We start from the raw sequence: 18,388 nt of genomic DNA on the forward strand, positions 1-18,388 counted from the left end.
ATGTCAGGAGTGATCTCACTGGCAGGGTCGATTATTAATTAACCACTAATTGATTAATTAATCTATGTTATTCGATGGTGGGTCATTGGTTATTAATTAGTTGTTGATCGACTTAATTGACCCATTAATTATTTACTAATAAAGTTTATGTTTCAAACTTCGAGGATGGGATATTAAAATTAAAGTGGTTTAATAAAAAAGATGGGAAATGGGTATTTTGGGTTTTAATATATAAATAAAATTAGAAGTTAATATGGAAAAGGCAGAAAAAGTGGCATTGTGCTAAGTATAATGTGTTTTGGAATTTATTTTCTTTTCACATGGGAACATTATAATTTAGTCTATGTGCATTTTTTTGGGTTTTTAGGGAAAAAGTTGTTTTACATGGGGGTGATTACTTTCCTTAGGCAAATAGTGCTTTTACCTTAGGAAAATATATTTTCTAGGGGAAAATGAATGAATTGAAGGGGGTGAATGTTTATGAGGGGATTTTAGTACTTAGAACCTATAAGTTATTGGGCCGAGGGTTGAATCCCTTCAAAAGTCAAAGAAATGCTATGAGCCCCTTTAACTTAAGGTTTTAGGTACTTTAAGACTTTCGTTGGAAATTAGTTAAGTTAGGAATGTAGTGAACGAGGGAGGTTAATCAATTTGACTTTGTGTGCTTTGGTAAATACTCAATTATCATCCATACTTTAGAAATTTGATGATGCAAGTAAATGATAAGATTTAATTTAATCAATCATCATAATTTTGCAACCATTCAACTGCTTACCCATCTACTAATCCTACCATTTTTTCTACTCTTTATTAGGGTGTACATAAGATGGAAAACCCTTATCAAATCTTTTCTTTTCTTTTACAATAGAAATCTATCTAAGTATATCGTTATTACATCCAATGGCTCAGATTAAACAATTGAGCTTCTTTTATTTTCTCTACCTATCTACTTATCTACCAAGATTAAATAGTTTGGTCCAATTTTATTCTCTATTTCTAAGCATAAAATTCAAAACATGAAATAGCCAAGTTTAAACATTTTAACTATCCATGGATTGTGGCAAAAGTAACAAGTTGCACACAATCTTCTAATTCTTCATCAAAAGTAAATGGTAGTGGCATTTTGACTAGCACACTTTCATGGTCTTTTCCTTTTTCCTTGGGGTTCATTTTTTATCTTTTTGACCTTTTTCATTCTTTTTGTCCTTTGATTTTTCTTTTAGGACATACCCTCTTTACATTTTTTTATTTTTTGATTTTTTGAATATGGAAAACATTTGCAGAAATCAAAGGTATGTACATATTACAGATTTGACCTCAGCCATTCAAAAATTATGACAACTTTTGGTATAGGAACATAACAACTTCCACAATCATTTTGGTTCTGGAGAAATTACATCCCTAGCCATTTATAAATTGAACATCCTCATTTGCAAATAGCCACATCCCTTGTCACATCCTACTCAATACAAGATTAAGCATGTATAATCATAAAAATGATGTATCATGACTTCCACAACCATTTATAATTTGAGCATCCTTGTTTTCAAATAACCATGTCCCCTCCCACATCTTTCTCAACACAATATTAAGCATATATAATCATACAAATCATGTATCATGACTTCCACAATAATTTATAATTTGAGCATCTTTTTTTGCAAATGACCAGGTCCCCTACCAAATCCTACTTAGTACAAGATTATGCATATATAATCATACAAATCATATATCATTCACAAATCATAATTAAAAATATGTTCCACATAACTATGATCATCCATGGATCTATGTGTCTCAATCTTGGCTCACTATCCATGTCATACATCTATGTCCAAACTAGGATACGAAAATAGAAAACATTGATAATATACTGTTAACCATAATCAATTCTTATACAAACAATGATAGATATTATCACAAACACATAGAAACCAGGTGACTCAAACTACATCTATAGCATATAAGAATTTAGATAAGCTTGTAATGAAGAATATTATATCATTGCATCAAAATTACCCTCTGTAAGTGTTACAAAACTAACCTTACCAAGATGGGACACTACATATTCCCCCTCTTGGATTAAAATTGGCCCGAATTTTTATTATAGTTGTTGGATATATATATCCAATCGGGTTGTCCATGAAGACCAAAAATAGCATTATTAATTAAGTACCATGTATAATTATGCCATACTAAATATAATTTTACATACACTACAAAAAATACTATAGCAAGACAATCATCTAATGAAGCATGTTATATCTAGATACTATTATTTAACAATGATTTCACATTACAAATGATTGTATTTTGCTTATCTAATGCATTAATAATTAAATAATCTTTCCTGTGTCACACTCTTAGGTTTCTATAGAAAAATTGACCTCTCCAACTCACAAACACCTCCCATATTATTTGTATAAATAAAAATGATCGTCCATCCCATCTCACAATCAAATTTTCATACAAGAAGCATAAAATCATCCACATATAATATCCATTGAAACTATTCAACAAAACATGTCATATATATAACCCACTCTTACATCCAACTTAATTTATGTCTTCTCAATCAATGTTTTCCATTTTTCATTCCTTAAGCTACCCTTCCAATCAAAATATGTAAGATCCACTAGCAACTTTTACTAAATGTTTACTCTTTAGCAAAAATCAAATTTTGAGGTTCAAGGCAATTTTTCTTTTTCTTTTTCTTAATTAACAAGCTAATGTCCTATACAATCTTCATTGACCCACGTTTATATTATAGACCATTACTTCAATTCCCATAATCTTCATTATTATTGACTTCGCTTACCTGAGAACCAATTATGAATGACTCAGTTAGAAGATATTCATTCCAAAACTAATTAAATATATATTTTTGAAAATGGTTTGTAATCAAGAACAACTTTCATAATCATACAAATACAATATCTATATTATTGAATATATATTAACAATTGCAAGTCAACTCATTTTCCCACTATAGAATCACTCATGATTTCTATTCAATAAATAACCGATTCATTTGGTTTCATGTCTTACTCCTTACTATTAATACATACACACAAAAAAACACAAGCTATGAAAACCATACATTTCTCAAACTATGGATAATCTTCTAGATTTTAAATAAGATTTAGACTATCATCAAGGCATTTATAGCCTAAAAAGATGTATTTATTTATTTATTTTATAATTTTTAACTACCTCTCAAAAGATTATAACCTTTTTCAGGATTACTAACTACTCATAAAACTATATGTCCAAGCATAAAATTCCTAATTCCATCAATCTCTTTCATTCCACATATAATGCAATCATCTTAGGCTACTAAATCATGCAAGAATTCCAATTCATCAAAATGTGATCTCACTCTCCTTCATTTTATCCCTCAAAAAATAAAACAAGCACATATTCTTGTAAAAAAATAACTCAACTAAGATTTTCATTAATCACAAACTTTTTTCTTTAATTTCAAATAAAACAAAGTTCTCACCACATAAAATGTTTATCTTCTAAACATGTTATTCTCTTAACAATTTATAGCGCAATCAAATTCCAAGAAAGTAGTTCATCAAGTTCCTAAACAATATGAATTTTGACTCAATCACCTAACTAACAATAATTTAGAGTAGTTCATGAGTTCAATCCTCATAATTTATCTGATTAATTTTTCTAAATAGAATGCAACCAATACTCAACTGACAAAATCAATAAAGAGACTATTATGGCTTTCCTAGACCTAATTTGTCTTAAGGCAAAAGAAAATATATTTCATCAACTTACCACAACAATCCTGTTTTACATTTCAAGCATTTGAAAATTATTTTAATTCTACCTAAATCCAGCACATAAGAAATAATTACAATACTAGAGGATATATACCTAGTTAACACTTGATTCCATCTATCAAAATCAATTATTCCAAACATTCCAAAACCACCTAGTGGTGTTCGATATACCAATATTAGTATCATCATTTGTAACAGAAATACAATAATGGATGTAAATTGCAAACAAATTCATGTTATGAATCTCTATCCATTTAACTTTAATTACACATCATCCATCATATTTAATCATGTCTATGAGTTTCCATCAAAATACATTTGTTCATTCTAACAAGAAGAATTACTTAGCTCATAGATATATGTTAGTATCGATTCCGCATCCATACCTTACCTCATTACTTATCTCATAAATATATGTGAGTTTGGATTCCACACCTATACATTAGCTCATAGATATATGCTAGTATGGATTCCACACCCATACATAAGTTAAGGAAAACATAACCTTCAAGTGTTCCTTAAAACCACTTCCACAACCTTTCATGCACCAATCATTTAAGACTCTTTTTTATTAGGAAGGTCATACATCAACCTAGTATTTGAGTAATTTCAAGTTATTTGATGTATAATGTCAACCCAAACTACACAAAACCATATCAAAGAAATCATAGGCATTACATTCTTACCCATTAAGAAGGTATTCCCAAATCATATTTTAACACATCAAATTAATGCACATACATTACTCTTGAATCTTCATTCACAATTAACACTGACACTCTTCAAGGTAGCTTCTGTTAAGTTTCCATTAGTGTAGGTAAGAAAAGAGTCAAAACTAACATGATGAACTCAATCATCATCTTAATTGAATTTTGGCCTTACACTTGTTCCACATTCACAAACCATAAACACCAAGGTTGTCACACTATAGTTAATATTAGGCCAATATTTTTCTTGGTAGATACAATTTCAGCTTGTAAAGATGGATATAAGGGCGATATCATATTGATAATGATGCATTAAACATATATGAAACCGTGAATAAACTCCACATATCTCACTCAACCATTGACAATAAAGGCATTCACATGCTTGGGTTGAACCTCTACTTCTAAAGCACATCCTTTCCCAACATGCTTTTAAGTCGAGAAGTCATTATTTTTCTTTCGTGAGTTTCTAAATGCCATAATAATAATGATAATATCCTTTATGCAAACAATATGATTCCATGTCAACATACATGATAATTCAACATACATGTAAAATGAACATTCATGCAACAACCTTCAAGGAAGCATCTTGGACCATTAGGCCCTAGTGTTTTAACTTGGGTCTAACACCATATTTAAGGTCCCACCTTACGAGCCATCAATTATATAGAGAAGTAGAGGTCATATTAATCACTAATACTCATTTTTTTTTTTGTGACATTACTAACTTAGTTATCATGTAATCAATGTCCTTCATCTATTTGAATATAATAATATCACATACGTAGTCGAGGATAACATTCCCTTAAAACCAATTCCAAAACACATTTCTCCTCGAGTTTAAAATAAGCATGTGCTATTTTCATACTTATATGTGAGCTCTAAGTAAAATTTGAAATAAATTCCACCATAATTCCATGTGCAAGCATTAATCTAGATCAACCTATTTGATCTCGCAGATTATGCTAAATAATTTCAACTGATTGACTCTTAACATTATAACCATAGAAGTATGCCACAAGAACCTAAAATATTATGCTTCTATAAAAAAACCATATAAGGGTATGTGTTGGGTGCATCCAAACTTGGCCAAAAAAATGGTAAATACTCTGCATTTTAAGGAGTGGAGTGCGCAGTGGAGAGCGTAGCAGAGATCGAAGAGGACAGCGCAATAGAGCGGTGGAGCACCAAGTGGACCGCATAGTGAAAACGTTGGAATATATCCCTTGGTATAAGGATGTTAGAGTGTGTCTAAGTCCCACCTTTTTGTAAAAAGCATGTAATGTTGTAAAAAATCAATGGTTTTCAGACCATCGTAGATTGTTTTAGGGAGTCGATGGTATATGGACTATGGTATTTTGATGATATATCCCTGGATGTAATAGTATATATAGGGTAAACTAATAAGAATAAGAATCATCTTTATGGTTTAGATCTATGCTTATAGTCAAATTATTGTGATATGTTGTTTTGTCGCGAAGGGAAGGCTCTCCAGTTGAGTGCGCAAAGGCGTGAGTCTACAACTGAGTGCACAGACGACCTATAGCTTAGTGCGCAAGTCAAGGACTATTTTTGTACATCAATTATTATTATAAGAGATATTTACTGTGGACTTAGTCCCACATTGCGATGAACCACTGTAAAATTGGCATCTTCTTCTATATATTCTCTTAATACCTATTGTAGAGTAGCAGTTTATTATAGTTGCATTTTATTACTTCACAATGATGATTATGGATTTATATGATATTTTTAAGTGGTTAAATGAATGCTATGAAGTTATTTATGAATATTAAGTGTAATAAAATAGATTAATACCACATCTCCACATCCATCAAGGTTGAAGAAGCCTAGCTCTACATCCTCCCATAGTCACTTTGGTTGAGAGTGAAATTTGCTTGCAAGCCGTTGCTAAAAGGGCCAATGATTGAGGGTTTTGTTGGTGCGTAGTATAGATTGAACTTGGGCCAGTAGAAATCATAAACACAAAATGCTTCTACTGTCGGTATTGGGATTTGTTTGAAGGATATGTTTATGTGACTTTCGTCGAAGAAGAAAAATCAAGATTTGCTAGAATCCAAGGAGTGAGAATTTGTAGATCAAGAGAACATAAACCCTCATCTAAAGTCTGAAGTTTGGTTATAAAAATATATTTTTACAGATCAATATGAAATTTTCTTCGCATCATTTCCAATCAAACCATACGAGTGGATATCAAGGTTGTCTGTGTTATCGCTCAACAATTTTTAAGATTGGAAGGAAAAGGATCATAAAGGACACATCAAACCACTTTGGAATCTAGGATATAGCCATCCTAGGCTCAAAGAGGGCTCTCTCTATATATTTTGAGATTTGATTTTTCTTTTCATTATTTTAATATTTTAGGCTAGTTATATAGATAAAATTTTGACTAATTGTTTGATTTTTTTGTTGGGAGGGATATTGTTTAAACATTTTCCCTTGGGATACGGAGTCAACAGTTGGACTGTAACATCAAATTTTTCAGAGCATTCATAAGGCTAGCTAACTATATCTACTGGATCTTAAAGCACAATAAGGAATGACATGGGAGAATGGTGAAATCAGTAGTGGTTAAAAAGTAATCAAGTATTTCTTAACTGTAATTCAAAGGAAAACATTTATACAGTAAACACAAATAAAAATAAGGTGCTCTAACATCATATCTTACTCTAAACATTCTGTTTTACAACAAGATTTCAAGGATGCATAATGAAGAAAACAACGAAAAATTTAACACAGAAAGAGAAATATCAGCAGATATAAATAGCTCAAGTATCTTGAAAACGGTCTTTATTATAAATGCTCCAGCTCCAAAACTACAGTGCTACAAAAAGAAAAGTTTTTCAATTGCTCTGGTCCAACCCCTAATACTTTTAATCCATGAAGTATTTAGCTAAAATCTACAAAAGTTGTCGTATACACTTGGAAAATTTGTTATTACTTACAATGAAACTAAAATTTGACAAGTGTAACCACGAAGTGGACACAATGAGATAACTTGGACATCTGGTCCATTTTTTTTCTAAATGTCATTGTTGGGTAATTAATTATGTTGTAGTCACTCATTTGGCTGCTCTTTAATAATGTGTGTTGACTTATTTAACTCGGTTGGGTGCTGACTTAGCTCTGCACATGGCTCTTCCTGTTATGCTGCCTCTAATATTCGAGAGATTGACAAAATCCATCGCTATGTCCTTTAACCTCTTGACATAATATTTTCTGGTCATAAGTTTATCATAAATAAAAAATAGAGAAGGGAGCCCCTTTTGTGTCAAATGTTCAATACTATTAAAAAATTTGTTTACCGTCAGCTCTAAATTCGAGCACTTCTCCTCAAGTTATACAGTGAAGTTCTTCTTTGTCAATACCGTTTTCACCTGTAAGAAATTTTATGTTCTGTCTGATACTCCTAGCTCTTCTAGCTTAAACCTGTTCTTTGAATTTAGAAATTTGATAATTTTGTTGGCTGTTGCTGACATGTCTCCCGGCTCTAGGGTAGTGGTTGAAATAACCTCCTTAGATTTTTAAACTAGCTCCTTCTCTTCAAATATAATTTTGATGATGGGCCAGATCTCCTTCATGCCATTGATGATATTGTTCCAGATGATTTCCTTCACCCTTCCTAAAGTGTTGCCAATTGATGATTGCTTTTTTAGATTTCTTCAATTTTTCAATTAATGTTCTTTCCCTCTGCATTTCTACTAAATGTGAACTCTAAGTTCTTTTAATCTGGTCCTGCAGAACATTGACTTGAGTTTCCAATCTCCTAATTTCCTCTATTTGAATATTCATGCTCTCCATGGATCTGGCTAGTTGTTTTGTACTGCCTCCTGTCTCTGTAGTAGTGATTGCTGGAGTAGCTGTAGGAACAACTATAAGAGGAAGAGTCTCCATAGTAGTGATGGTGGATGGTGTTGTTTTTTCCTTCTCTTGTACCATCTTCTCCATCTCTGTTCCCATTTGTTTGATTTGGAGTGTCTGATCCATTATTAGTTTCATAATTTATTCCTTCTCACTCTCTGTTTCCTCTATTTCTTTGGTAAAGGGATCTTGTGTTGTACACTTTTTAAGTTGTTTTCTCAAGGTTTCTATATCAGCCTGCTTCTTCTTAATTATCTCTTCTACTACTTTCACATCTGATGGATCATATCCAATTTTCACCACTAAGTCTTCCAAGGACTTAATCCTATTATCTTTTAATTAGGATGCAATCTTTTCCATCTTCATCCGAGATTGAGAATTTGATAAATCCACCTACATTTTAAATAAACTCATGGAGGTACTTGTTAGAGTGGATAATATCATCTCACCTATTTGCTTATGCATTTCCATCTGATCAATAGGATGAACATTTTTGGCATCAAATTCAAAGGATGTTTGTTTGTAATCAGATGGAGTTTTAGGTTCTGTTGTTTGTGTTTCAAGGAATTCCATATGCATTTTTCCTTTTTCTGAATTGAATGTTGATAGAAGCCTAGCTTGGGAAGTAGAACTTTTCTTCCAGAACTGAGCATAAGTACTCTTTTTAAACATTCCATTGTTGATCTTTATCTCTCTGAAAGTATCAAAAATGGTCTCCTCCTTTTCTCCTCTTACATTTGCAGATTTGGAAACTTGGAGAGTTTGTTGCCTTTCTGAGATTGGAGTGGTAGGAAAAGATTGACCTCCTGCTGGAGATGAATGACGGATATCACTGAGACTAATAACTATTTTTTGTGGTGATTCCTTTCCTAGGTCCATGTCCATGTGTATCCTAGCCCTTTTTCTAAATTCCAGCTTAAACTCCTTCATACAAGTATCAGTACCTGGTGACTAATATTCTCTCAGTCTTTTCCCAGTTGTTTATTTTTCTTGTTCCTTGCGCTTGTCTAGTCTGTCCTTTTTACTCTGCCTTTCTTTCTACCTAGGAGTCTATGCACTTGAAGAAGAAAGTATTTTCTCCTCAGCCTCTTGCAATGTTTCGCGTATGCACTCTCTCTCGTTCATGAATTTCTCTATTTTAGGCCTATGAGTGTGAATATAATGTGTTCATTTATTTTCCACTCTTTTCTTCAAGATGATGCCCCATGGGTAATAGGAATATGTGAAGCTATGAGTGAACTTCATTTCTTCCAATTTCTTGTCACCCTCCTCACCTGTTGCCCTGTTGTTGCAAATAAAAGGACCAATCTACGATTTCATCCTAAACTGAGACTTCTTCTTTGCTACTACAAAATTTATTTCATCTACATGGATCATCTGCCTGATATACTCAAGTGTAAATATCCTCATGGGAAGGAACTTTGGCAGCCTGTAAGGGTCCAATTTACATCCATATACCCTTAAGTCTCTATAGTTTTAGTACAAGTACCAATCTTATGTTCTTGCTTGGTATATTAGCTACATAATCCTTTTAATTTCCTCACTAATTTTGGGTTTTGTTGTACCGCTGAGGAGGCTCATAGTGGGATGGACAAACATTTCTATGAATGTTTTTATGTGAAGTCTCTTTGATACTTCATCAACAAGGTTGTCCAAAAGATGATAGATTGGGGTTCACCTTCTTCATTCAATTTGCTCATTACAAACTAAAATCTGTCTTTCTGAAAATAAACAAACATGTACACTAATAGTGAAGAATATTGAAACACTTCCTCTATGGTGAAATTCCGAATTTCTCATGGATGGCATCTGCCAGGAACTGACTAAAATTAGATAATATAGAGGGCTTTGCATGAGATGAAAATATGGACAAGAAACCTATTATGGCCTCATCAAGCCGCTGATATGAATAATAGCCTAGAATATATGATAATACAGTGACTATATGCTTGGTTCTATCAACGAAATAAGAGGAGGAATATGGGGAATTTTTTCTAGGAAATGGGGTATATTCAGTCATGAAGAGTTCTAGGGTTTTATATCATTTGGCAAAGTCTAGTCTCTGGTATACTTCACTGAGGATTTCATTGGAGAAAGGAGTGGTTCCTTTAATGATAGGAGCTTCCATCATCTGCATTATGGATTTAGCATCAATAGTGAACAATATTTCTCTTTCAGGGGCTATTATTGCTCTATGTTGTGGGTTATAGAAGGACTGGCATTTCATGATCAATTCTGGATAGCTATGGGTTTTGGGAAAAAGGTAGAAAGGAAAAGTTGTGTCCCATAGTCAGATATCATCCATTCTATCAACGAATTTATCCTCCCACCAACAGTAGTGTTGAAGCCTCGAAAATCAGGTCTACAACAAGGGGGATAACAACCATGTCCAGACCTTGAAAGCAGCTCCTTTTCCATTTGGGATAGTGGCTCCGGCTGGGGTTAATGGGACCAGTTTCCCAATTTGTTTATGATGATGCTAAGGGTTGATGTCTTTGTTCCTAAAAGTTTCTAAAGAGAATGCTTTTAATCTAAATCTAACCTAACACAAGAAATTTTATTCTTATGAATGGAAACATCTAATTCTAAAAAACTATCCCGGGATTAACTCTTCGCTTATGCGATCTAAAATAGTTTCCAATAGTAATCAGTAATAAAGATTATTCAATTACTAGGAGAAAAGAATCCATTAAAAGTAAATTGTTTCGTATAAGATATTAGTCGAAACAATTATGATAAGCATATCGCATAATAAGTTATTCATACACTCAGCATAAAAAGAATAGTTACCACCGTACAAAAGTGCAAAAGTGATAACTAAACATTCAGGCCTTCATATATAAACAACTGAAAATAACATATCACTTGACACATAAGCAGAAACCCTTAAGAGATAAAAGTACCATTGATAATAAGTTTTACTCATGAGCTTCAACAATATAGATTTATCTTCTCATAATTCAATATCTACTAAGAGAACAAAAGTGCATTTCAGTAGCAGACATTAAATATAGATATAAATAAATCTTCTTCCATTCATTTATCAAAACCTCCTCAGCGGGGCAAAAGTGCATGTTTTGAAGAACTTCTTTTGATAAATTTCGAGACCCTTCTCTAAATACCTGAGAGGGGTTTAAATACTACTAACTAAAGACTAAAAATAGTTATTACAAAATATAGGAGGAGGTTTAAATGACCATCCTCATGTACAGAAAAAATAAATTGAAATTAAACTAAAACTGTATCTAAAGATCAACTATGCATCTGTTCTCTCAAGTTGCAAGTATCCAACATCAGCTTCAGGAGTGTCGGTTGGCCGAACTCCAATTTTAATTGTCCTACGAAAATGGAATCAGCAGGCACTGGCGCTATCTTCTCAGCGGAATTTGTAAGGCACTTCAGAGTCATACACTGACTATGTGGTTTCACCAAATATTTCCAGTAAGTGTCCCATTTTAACTTCGTTAACTTTTTGATTGACTATGCCTTTTATTCAGCTTCCTGTCTCCAACTCGTTTGCAATTTCTACATTTTTGGGAGAAATCCTGGAGTGGTTTCCATGATTAGGTTGGCTTTGTGCAGATTTTCATTGACATAGTCAATGATATTGCTTGTTGTTGTCACTACTTCTTCTGCTGCCTATTCTTCTTTTTCGATTTGTGCATCCCATTTATTAAACAATATTTCTTTGTGGGATTCATTGATCTTGGGCAACCCTGCTTTCTTGCCTTCCTTTGATTCCTTCCAATTCAAATAGTCAGAAACTTTCTTATAAATTAAATAATAATCAAGTCAGAAATCTACGACTTGACTTGTGATATTGTCACTCATTTCATAGTAAGAGTTCCATTGTGATATTCTATGGCAAACTGTTTCGTACTGTTGCAAGAGTTGATCATTCAGGGCAAGGGCTTCTGTGACAAATTCTATGACTTTAGGGTCATGTTTGTGCATTTCTAAAGTGGCCTGTAAATGTTGTTCTTTTTTGAGCAGACTGCTTTGATAACCCAACCGCATTTGCTGGAAGTTGTGTTGTAACTTTACCAATTGTTCTTCTATTCCCCGACTAACGTTGGCTTGTTGTAACTATTGCTGCAAAAATAGGATTTTGTCCTCTTTATCTTTAAGCAATAGTTGAACTTTTGGTGCTTTGTCAATAGTAGCAGAAGCATAAGATGTTGTGATTTGGGATAATCTATTCAGGTTCTCTCTCGGATCAGTGATACGATCTTGCCAAAGAACATCTAGCGGCTCTGCTTCAGGTGAGAGCATGTTGTCTAGTTTTCACTTCTTTCTCTATCTCCTAACCACAACTTTGTGCTGCAGACTGTAAAACACATCTAGAGGAGGGATTTCCTTATCTTTAGTATAATTTTAGATGACAGAGTTATGGGAATGTGCTTAGTTTCTGGAGCATTTACAACTGTTTCAATCACCATTTTCTGTGGTTGTCTGTGCTAGATTTTTTGGTGTCTCTACGTTTTTCTCCTCCATGTTGATCAGTTCATTAAAGTTTTCCCATTCTTTCTCTAACTCTATTCTTAATGGATTTGTTGGCTAGATGAGGGGATTGGGAATTTCCACCTGTTTTGGCAACAACACTTGCCGCTCAGGACTCTCCTTGGATTGGGCAGTATCCCTGACTGATCCTTCGCTCTTGTTGTGATCGCTCTCTGACTGTCTAGACATTTCTGGCGATTCTTTTTTAGACTTAGATTTAGACTTGTCTTTTCCCAAGCTTCCACTCATGCTAATGCTGGGAGTGAGTTCCCTCATTGGTTCTACACGCAATTTGTCCAATGGGACATTTTCCAATCTTCATTCTCTGTAGAGTTTAAACTCTTGGAGTTCTACTGGGCCAAACTGGATTTGGGCCATGTGTAAGATGTCTTTGAGTGTGCTCTTCTACTAGAAAACATTGTCGAAGAGATCATCTTCCTTAGTGAACACCTTTATTTTAACTGTCGTGGTAAAATTCTTTATCAAATCAAAGGGATCAAACTATCTCCCTGGGAACTTAGGCAAACATAGACTCAACATGTTGTCTACTTCCCTGAAAGCGTGAACTAAATCAAACAATGAAAAAGCTCCACAGACCACAGGGAATTGCGGCCATATTTCCTTTTTCTTGTCCTTAAGTTCTCTGCTCATTCCCCCAACCCCACAGGTTTGGTAGGCTATTTCCCAGGCCATCAATTTGTCAGGAACATACAATGGAAGTCTATGAGGAGAGGAAATGCTTCTGAATACTCTAATATAAGTGAAAAATTCTTCTCTAAACCATATTCCCACAGTGACAATATCAATTTCGGCTTCAGGAAAAAATCTTGGGGCATCTGTATTAAACAACATCTTGTGAATGGGTAGCATAACTCCATGGCAGATTTTATAAAAATATGGGGTGAACTTAGAATCTCACAGTTCCTTATGGTCGAGTTGAATGGGTAAGGGATTCTGTACCATCCATTTCCAACCCATGAGAGGAAATTTAGAAACAAAACAGATAGTATCCATGACATAGGCAGCCAGAAAGAAGGGAGGATAAAACCTCTAAGCAAAACTCCTTTTAGTCTGATCATTCAAAATAGCAGAGGTTAAGTTATCAGACAATATTTGGGCCCAGTCAGCATCCAGTCGACGTAGCCACTTGGATGAAAACTTATTGATATCAGGTTTTCCGAATAGCCTACATAATATTGCAACAACAAAATAATATGGAGAAGAGAGGGAACCAATGCTATACATACCATTTTTTTCCTTCTTTAATGGCTCTTCCTTTGCTAACCACCTTTTGGTGCATTCCACCAAATCTTCGTTCTCAGTGGCGAATTTCTCCACGAACTATTTGTTATAGGTAGCTTGCAGCTCTGGCAAATGATACATGCGTATTAAATTCTATGGGGTAAATGACCCTATAACTTCCAGGTTCTGCGTCTTGAATTGCCTATCAGTTATCTTGTCATGGTCTATCACCCATTTGACCATATTTGTATAGGGAAGTATTTTTGGCCTTGCTGCGATACGGTGCCGGAATCAGCATGCAAGCTCTGTAAGTGATGTTTCGGATGACCCGCGTCTATCTTTCGTAGCTATAACCTCCATGACTCTCGGGTTTTCTTCCTTGAGTAGTCTACACATGCCTTCCCAAGTAGATATCCCTGCTTCTTTGGTATAGCTGGTGTCTGTGGATAATGGAGTCATCTCAGATTTTTCAGATACCGGAGCTTTTCCTTTCTTTCCCATTATGTTCTACGCACTGTTCTATGTATTGTTCTGCATACCACTCTGGTAAGTTCACAAGTAGAGAATTAAGACACAATAAGAAAGATAACAAATGATGGTAAATAATAAGGTGACGGGAAAGCTCTTAATTTTAAAATCACATCAAATATATCACCTTGCATGAAATAACCCTTTTGCTCAGATCTAAGTCATTTCTCATAAATAACCATCAATAAACCACTAAGTTGACATTAATGCCCATAACTCAGTATCAGATGATGAAAAATATTTCATCGAACTGTGAGCCCTTTTGATCTACAATAAAGTGATTTTTCAATTTGCTTCACAATATCGCAGATCGTAATATCGCTAATCATTTTTCTTAACAATCATTTGCTTCATTATGCGACTGCGAGATGCGATTTGCGAGATGCTTTATCACATTTTGGAATATCAGGACATTGTATCTTAGGTGGTCCTACAATATATGGGATCTGCAATATGTGATGAATCTATGTGGCTCGCAATCTCGCATCATCGCATTTTCGCAATTCCGACAGTTTCTTTATATATGATGCCCTCCGTTACCCTTTTTCGATGCAATGTTCATCATTAAGAGAACGATTTTATTTGAGACTTTTCATAATACTTAAGACTTTGCGTTTGCAGATTTTTTCCTACCTTTTATGGTAACGTTCCAATTCTTTATAGGGAAGCTTTAATACTTAAATTTAAATGTGCACAAAGCAAGGAAAGATAAGAATCTTAAGTTTATGATAGTGTGTTTTATTAAAAGGGAATTCTAAGTGCTAGTTTTTTATTTTAGAAGGGTCCCCATTTATTTAGTGTTATTACTAATACTAAATAAAAAGGGGGGTTGTTGCTGGCCACAACAATTGGCGATTCACTTGAAAGAACCAGTTATCTCTGATTATCTTTTGAATTTTTTAAAACTTCCAAAACAGAAAAGTTTTCTGGAAAATCAAACTTTATTACAGAAATATGAAGTGCATAATGCTCTTTGCCATTAACAATATTTTGTTCCTTTCATGCTGATTCTTATTATTTTCTTCCCAAAGCTAGTAATTTCATTTACATGAGTCACTACTTGGTTTATAAGGATAAAAACAAGGACATCTTTGTAGATCAGTTTTAAGTACGCTCATTTGTCATAGGTAGAGCCTCTGCTACCAGCAGGCATTTATATCCTCGAAAAGGTTACCTATTACCCAGCAATGATCCAATATCCTACTTTAAGAAGTATACAATTTTCAAAGATAAATCCACATTCACACTTATTGCTTTCATTTTCTTTTAATTCTTAAAGAACAATGTTTTGGTTTGGTGGCCAAATTTTGACAATGCCATTCACTTGATTTATAACTTTACTGAACAAGCTGGCTCGTGATGAGATCCCTTGTCTTTTGATTGCAACAATCTTGAGTCATTGCCCTGTTTTGGTATGCATGTTGGCAATGTCAGCTAGTTATAATCTTTATGATCATGATAAGCTGGCTCTTGATGAGACCTCTTATTTTTTAAGTTTATAGTGCAAACGTGGATTACTCGTTGAAACTTGTAATTCCCTAAGTGGGGAGGAAGTCATTGGTTCCTTAAGAATAGCTCTGGATGAAAATTATAGATTTTTTTGAAGATGTCTTTTCTACAGAGAACCTTCATTTCGTTATTGATGCTTTTTATGACCGATATAAAACAAATTCCCACTAAAGGTTGTTTTTAACAAAAATTTTAAGGTTGAAACTAGTAAAATTTTTAGGCTTGTATCATTTGACTATATTTTTCAATAATAATGATTAATTTTCCAAATCAATTCCATTTATACAAGAAAAAAAAACAAAATTTACAAGAGACACTAGTCTTTTTCGGGAAATCCAAAAGTAACCATTTACAACCTGTTTTATTAGGAAAATAAAGTTATAAATAATAATTTACAAAAAATAGAAGAGGTCATCTTCTATGGAAAGTATTTTTTAAGGATCTTCCCATTAACAAGTAAATATTGTCTTTTCCCTCGTAAATCTTACAACATGAAAGTCGATGGACCTATGATTTCAACAATTTGGAATGGTCCAAGCCACATCCATTGGAATTTATAATGTCTGCCTTTTTCTTCGTGAGCCTTATCTCATTTCAATACTAAATCTCCAATTTGAAAATCCTTCCTCGATACCATTCTTGAATTGAAAGAAGCCTTTACTAATGATTGATGATGTGCATGGGTAATTTTGGCTTGTTCTCTTTACTCTTCTAGATTAAGGATTTGCAATTGTCTTAGTTGCAAAGATGAAGAAGGTGTTTCTTCAATAAATTGAACTAAGGCTAAAGAAGGAATTGCTAGATGAGTTGGGAGAACTACTTCTTTGCCATAAACTAAATTAAAGGGAGAAGTGTTAATGGAAGCCTTTTGAGTTATTCGATATGCCCAAAGAGCATAAATCACAGATTTGTGCCAATTTCTATGATTTTGATCAATAGTTCGCTTAATGATTCTGATTAGGTTTTTATTTGTTGATTCAGCCAACTTGTTCCCTTATGGGTAATAATTGGCAGAATACAGTTTAAAACCTCTTTTAAGTGAAAATTTAGTCATAGCATTTCCAGAAAAATATGATGCATTATCAAACATTAAAGCAGAAGGTGAGCCAAACCTGGTAATTATGAACTGATCTATGAAATCGATGATATGTTCAGCATTAGCTGCCTTGAGAGGAACTGCTTCTACCCATTTAGTAAAATAATATGTAGCTATAAGGATGTAACTATGTTGTTTAGAAGTGTGAGGAATGATCTCACCTACTATATCTAATCCCCATTGCTCAGATGGTTGGTCGATATTAACTTGTTGCAATGGAAATGATGGTTTCTTCTGTCTTCTAGTAGTAGTTTGACAAACTTGACGTTTCCTTACATAGCTATGTGCATCATTAAATAAAGTAGGCCAATAGTATCATGCATCCAAAATTTTGTTTGATGTTGCATCTCCTACATAATGTCCACCTGCTGGTCCATCATGGAGTTCCTACAACAATTTCTTAGCCTCGATTTCTCAAGACATCAAAGAAGAACAGAATCATAATTCATCCTAAAAAGTACATCATTTACAAGTTGATATTGATTAGCTTTCAATCTTAGGGCTCTTTTCATTGTATGATTCAGATTTGAAGGAGCATATCCATTTTTTAAATAAAACATGATATCAGCATATCCCATTCAATATCGTTTAGGCTTACCTCATAAATTTGCAGCTCTTGATTGGGAGATGGTATTTCTAATATAAGGGATGCTCCAGCCAACATTCTGCAAAAGCCTTGACCTTTTACAATATTTTCTAGCTTGATATCAGCATCGTATTTTTATAGGGTAGTGACCCAATTTGCTCTCTTTTCACACATGTCTTTCTGTACCAAGAGATTTCTTACTACTGGAAATGGCACTATTATCTTTGTATGGGTCTTAAGAAGAAAGGTTCTAAAGTGTTTGATTGCTTTGAAAATAGCATAAGCTTGTTTCTCAACATCAGAATAATTTAATTCAGCCTGTTGCAAATTTGAACCAAAGAAGGCAGTTGGGGCTTCCACTTTGTCTTGATTTGCTTGCGTGAGTATTGCAGCATATGACTTCTCAGAGGCAAATGTATACAAAATGAAAGGATCGGAAAATTTTGGAGTCACTAAGGATGGGGCGTTAACAATCACTTGCTTAATCAGATTGAACGCTTCATATTCTGCCTGACCCCATTTAAAGAGTGAATTTTTC

This window comes from Pinus tabuliformis, chromosome 8, assembly GCF_031772625.1.
Source record: "Pinus tabuliformis cultivar Carrire ecotype Pingquan chromosome 8, CPIR1, whole genome shotgun sequence".
Lineage (NCBI taxonomy): Eukaryota > Viridiplantae > Streptophyta > Pinopsida > Pinales > Pinaceae > Pinus > Pinus tabuliformis.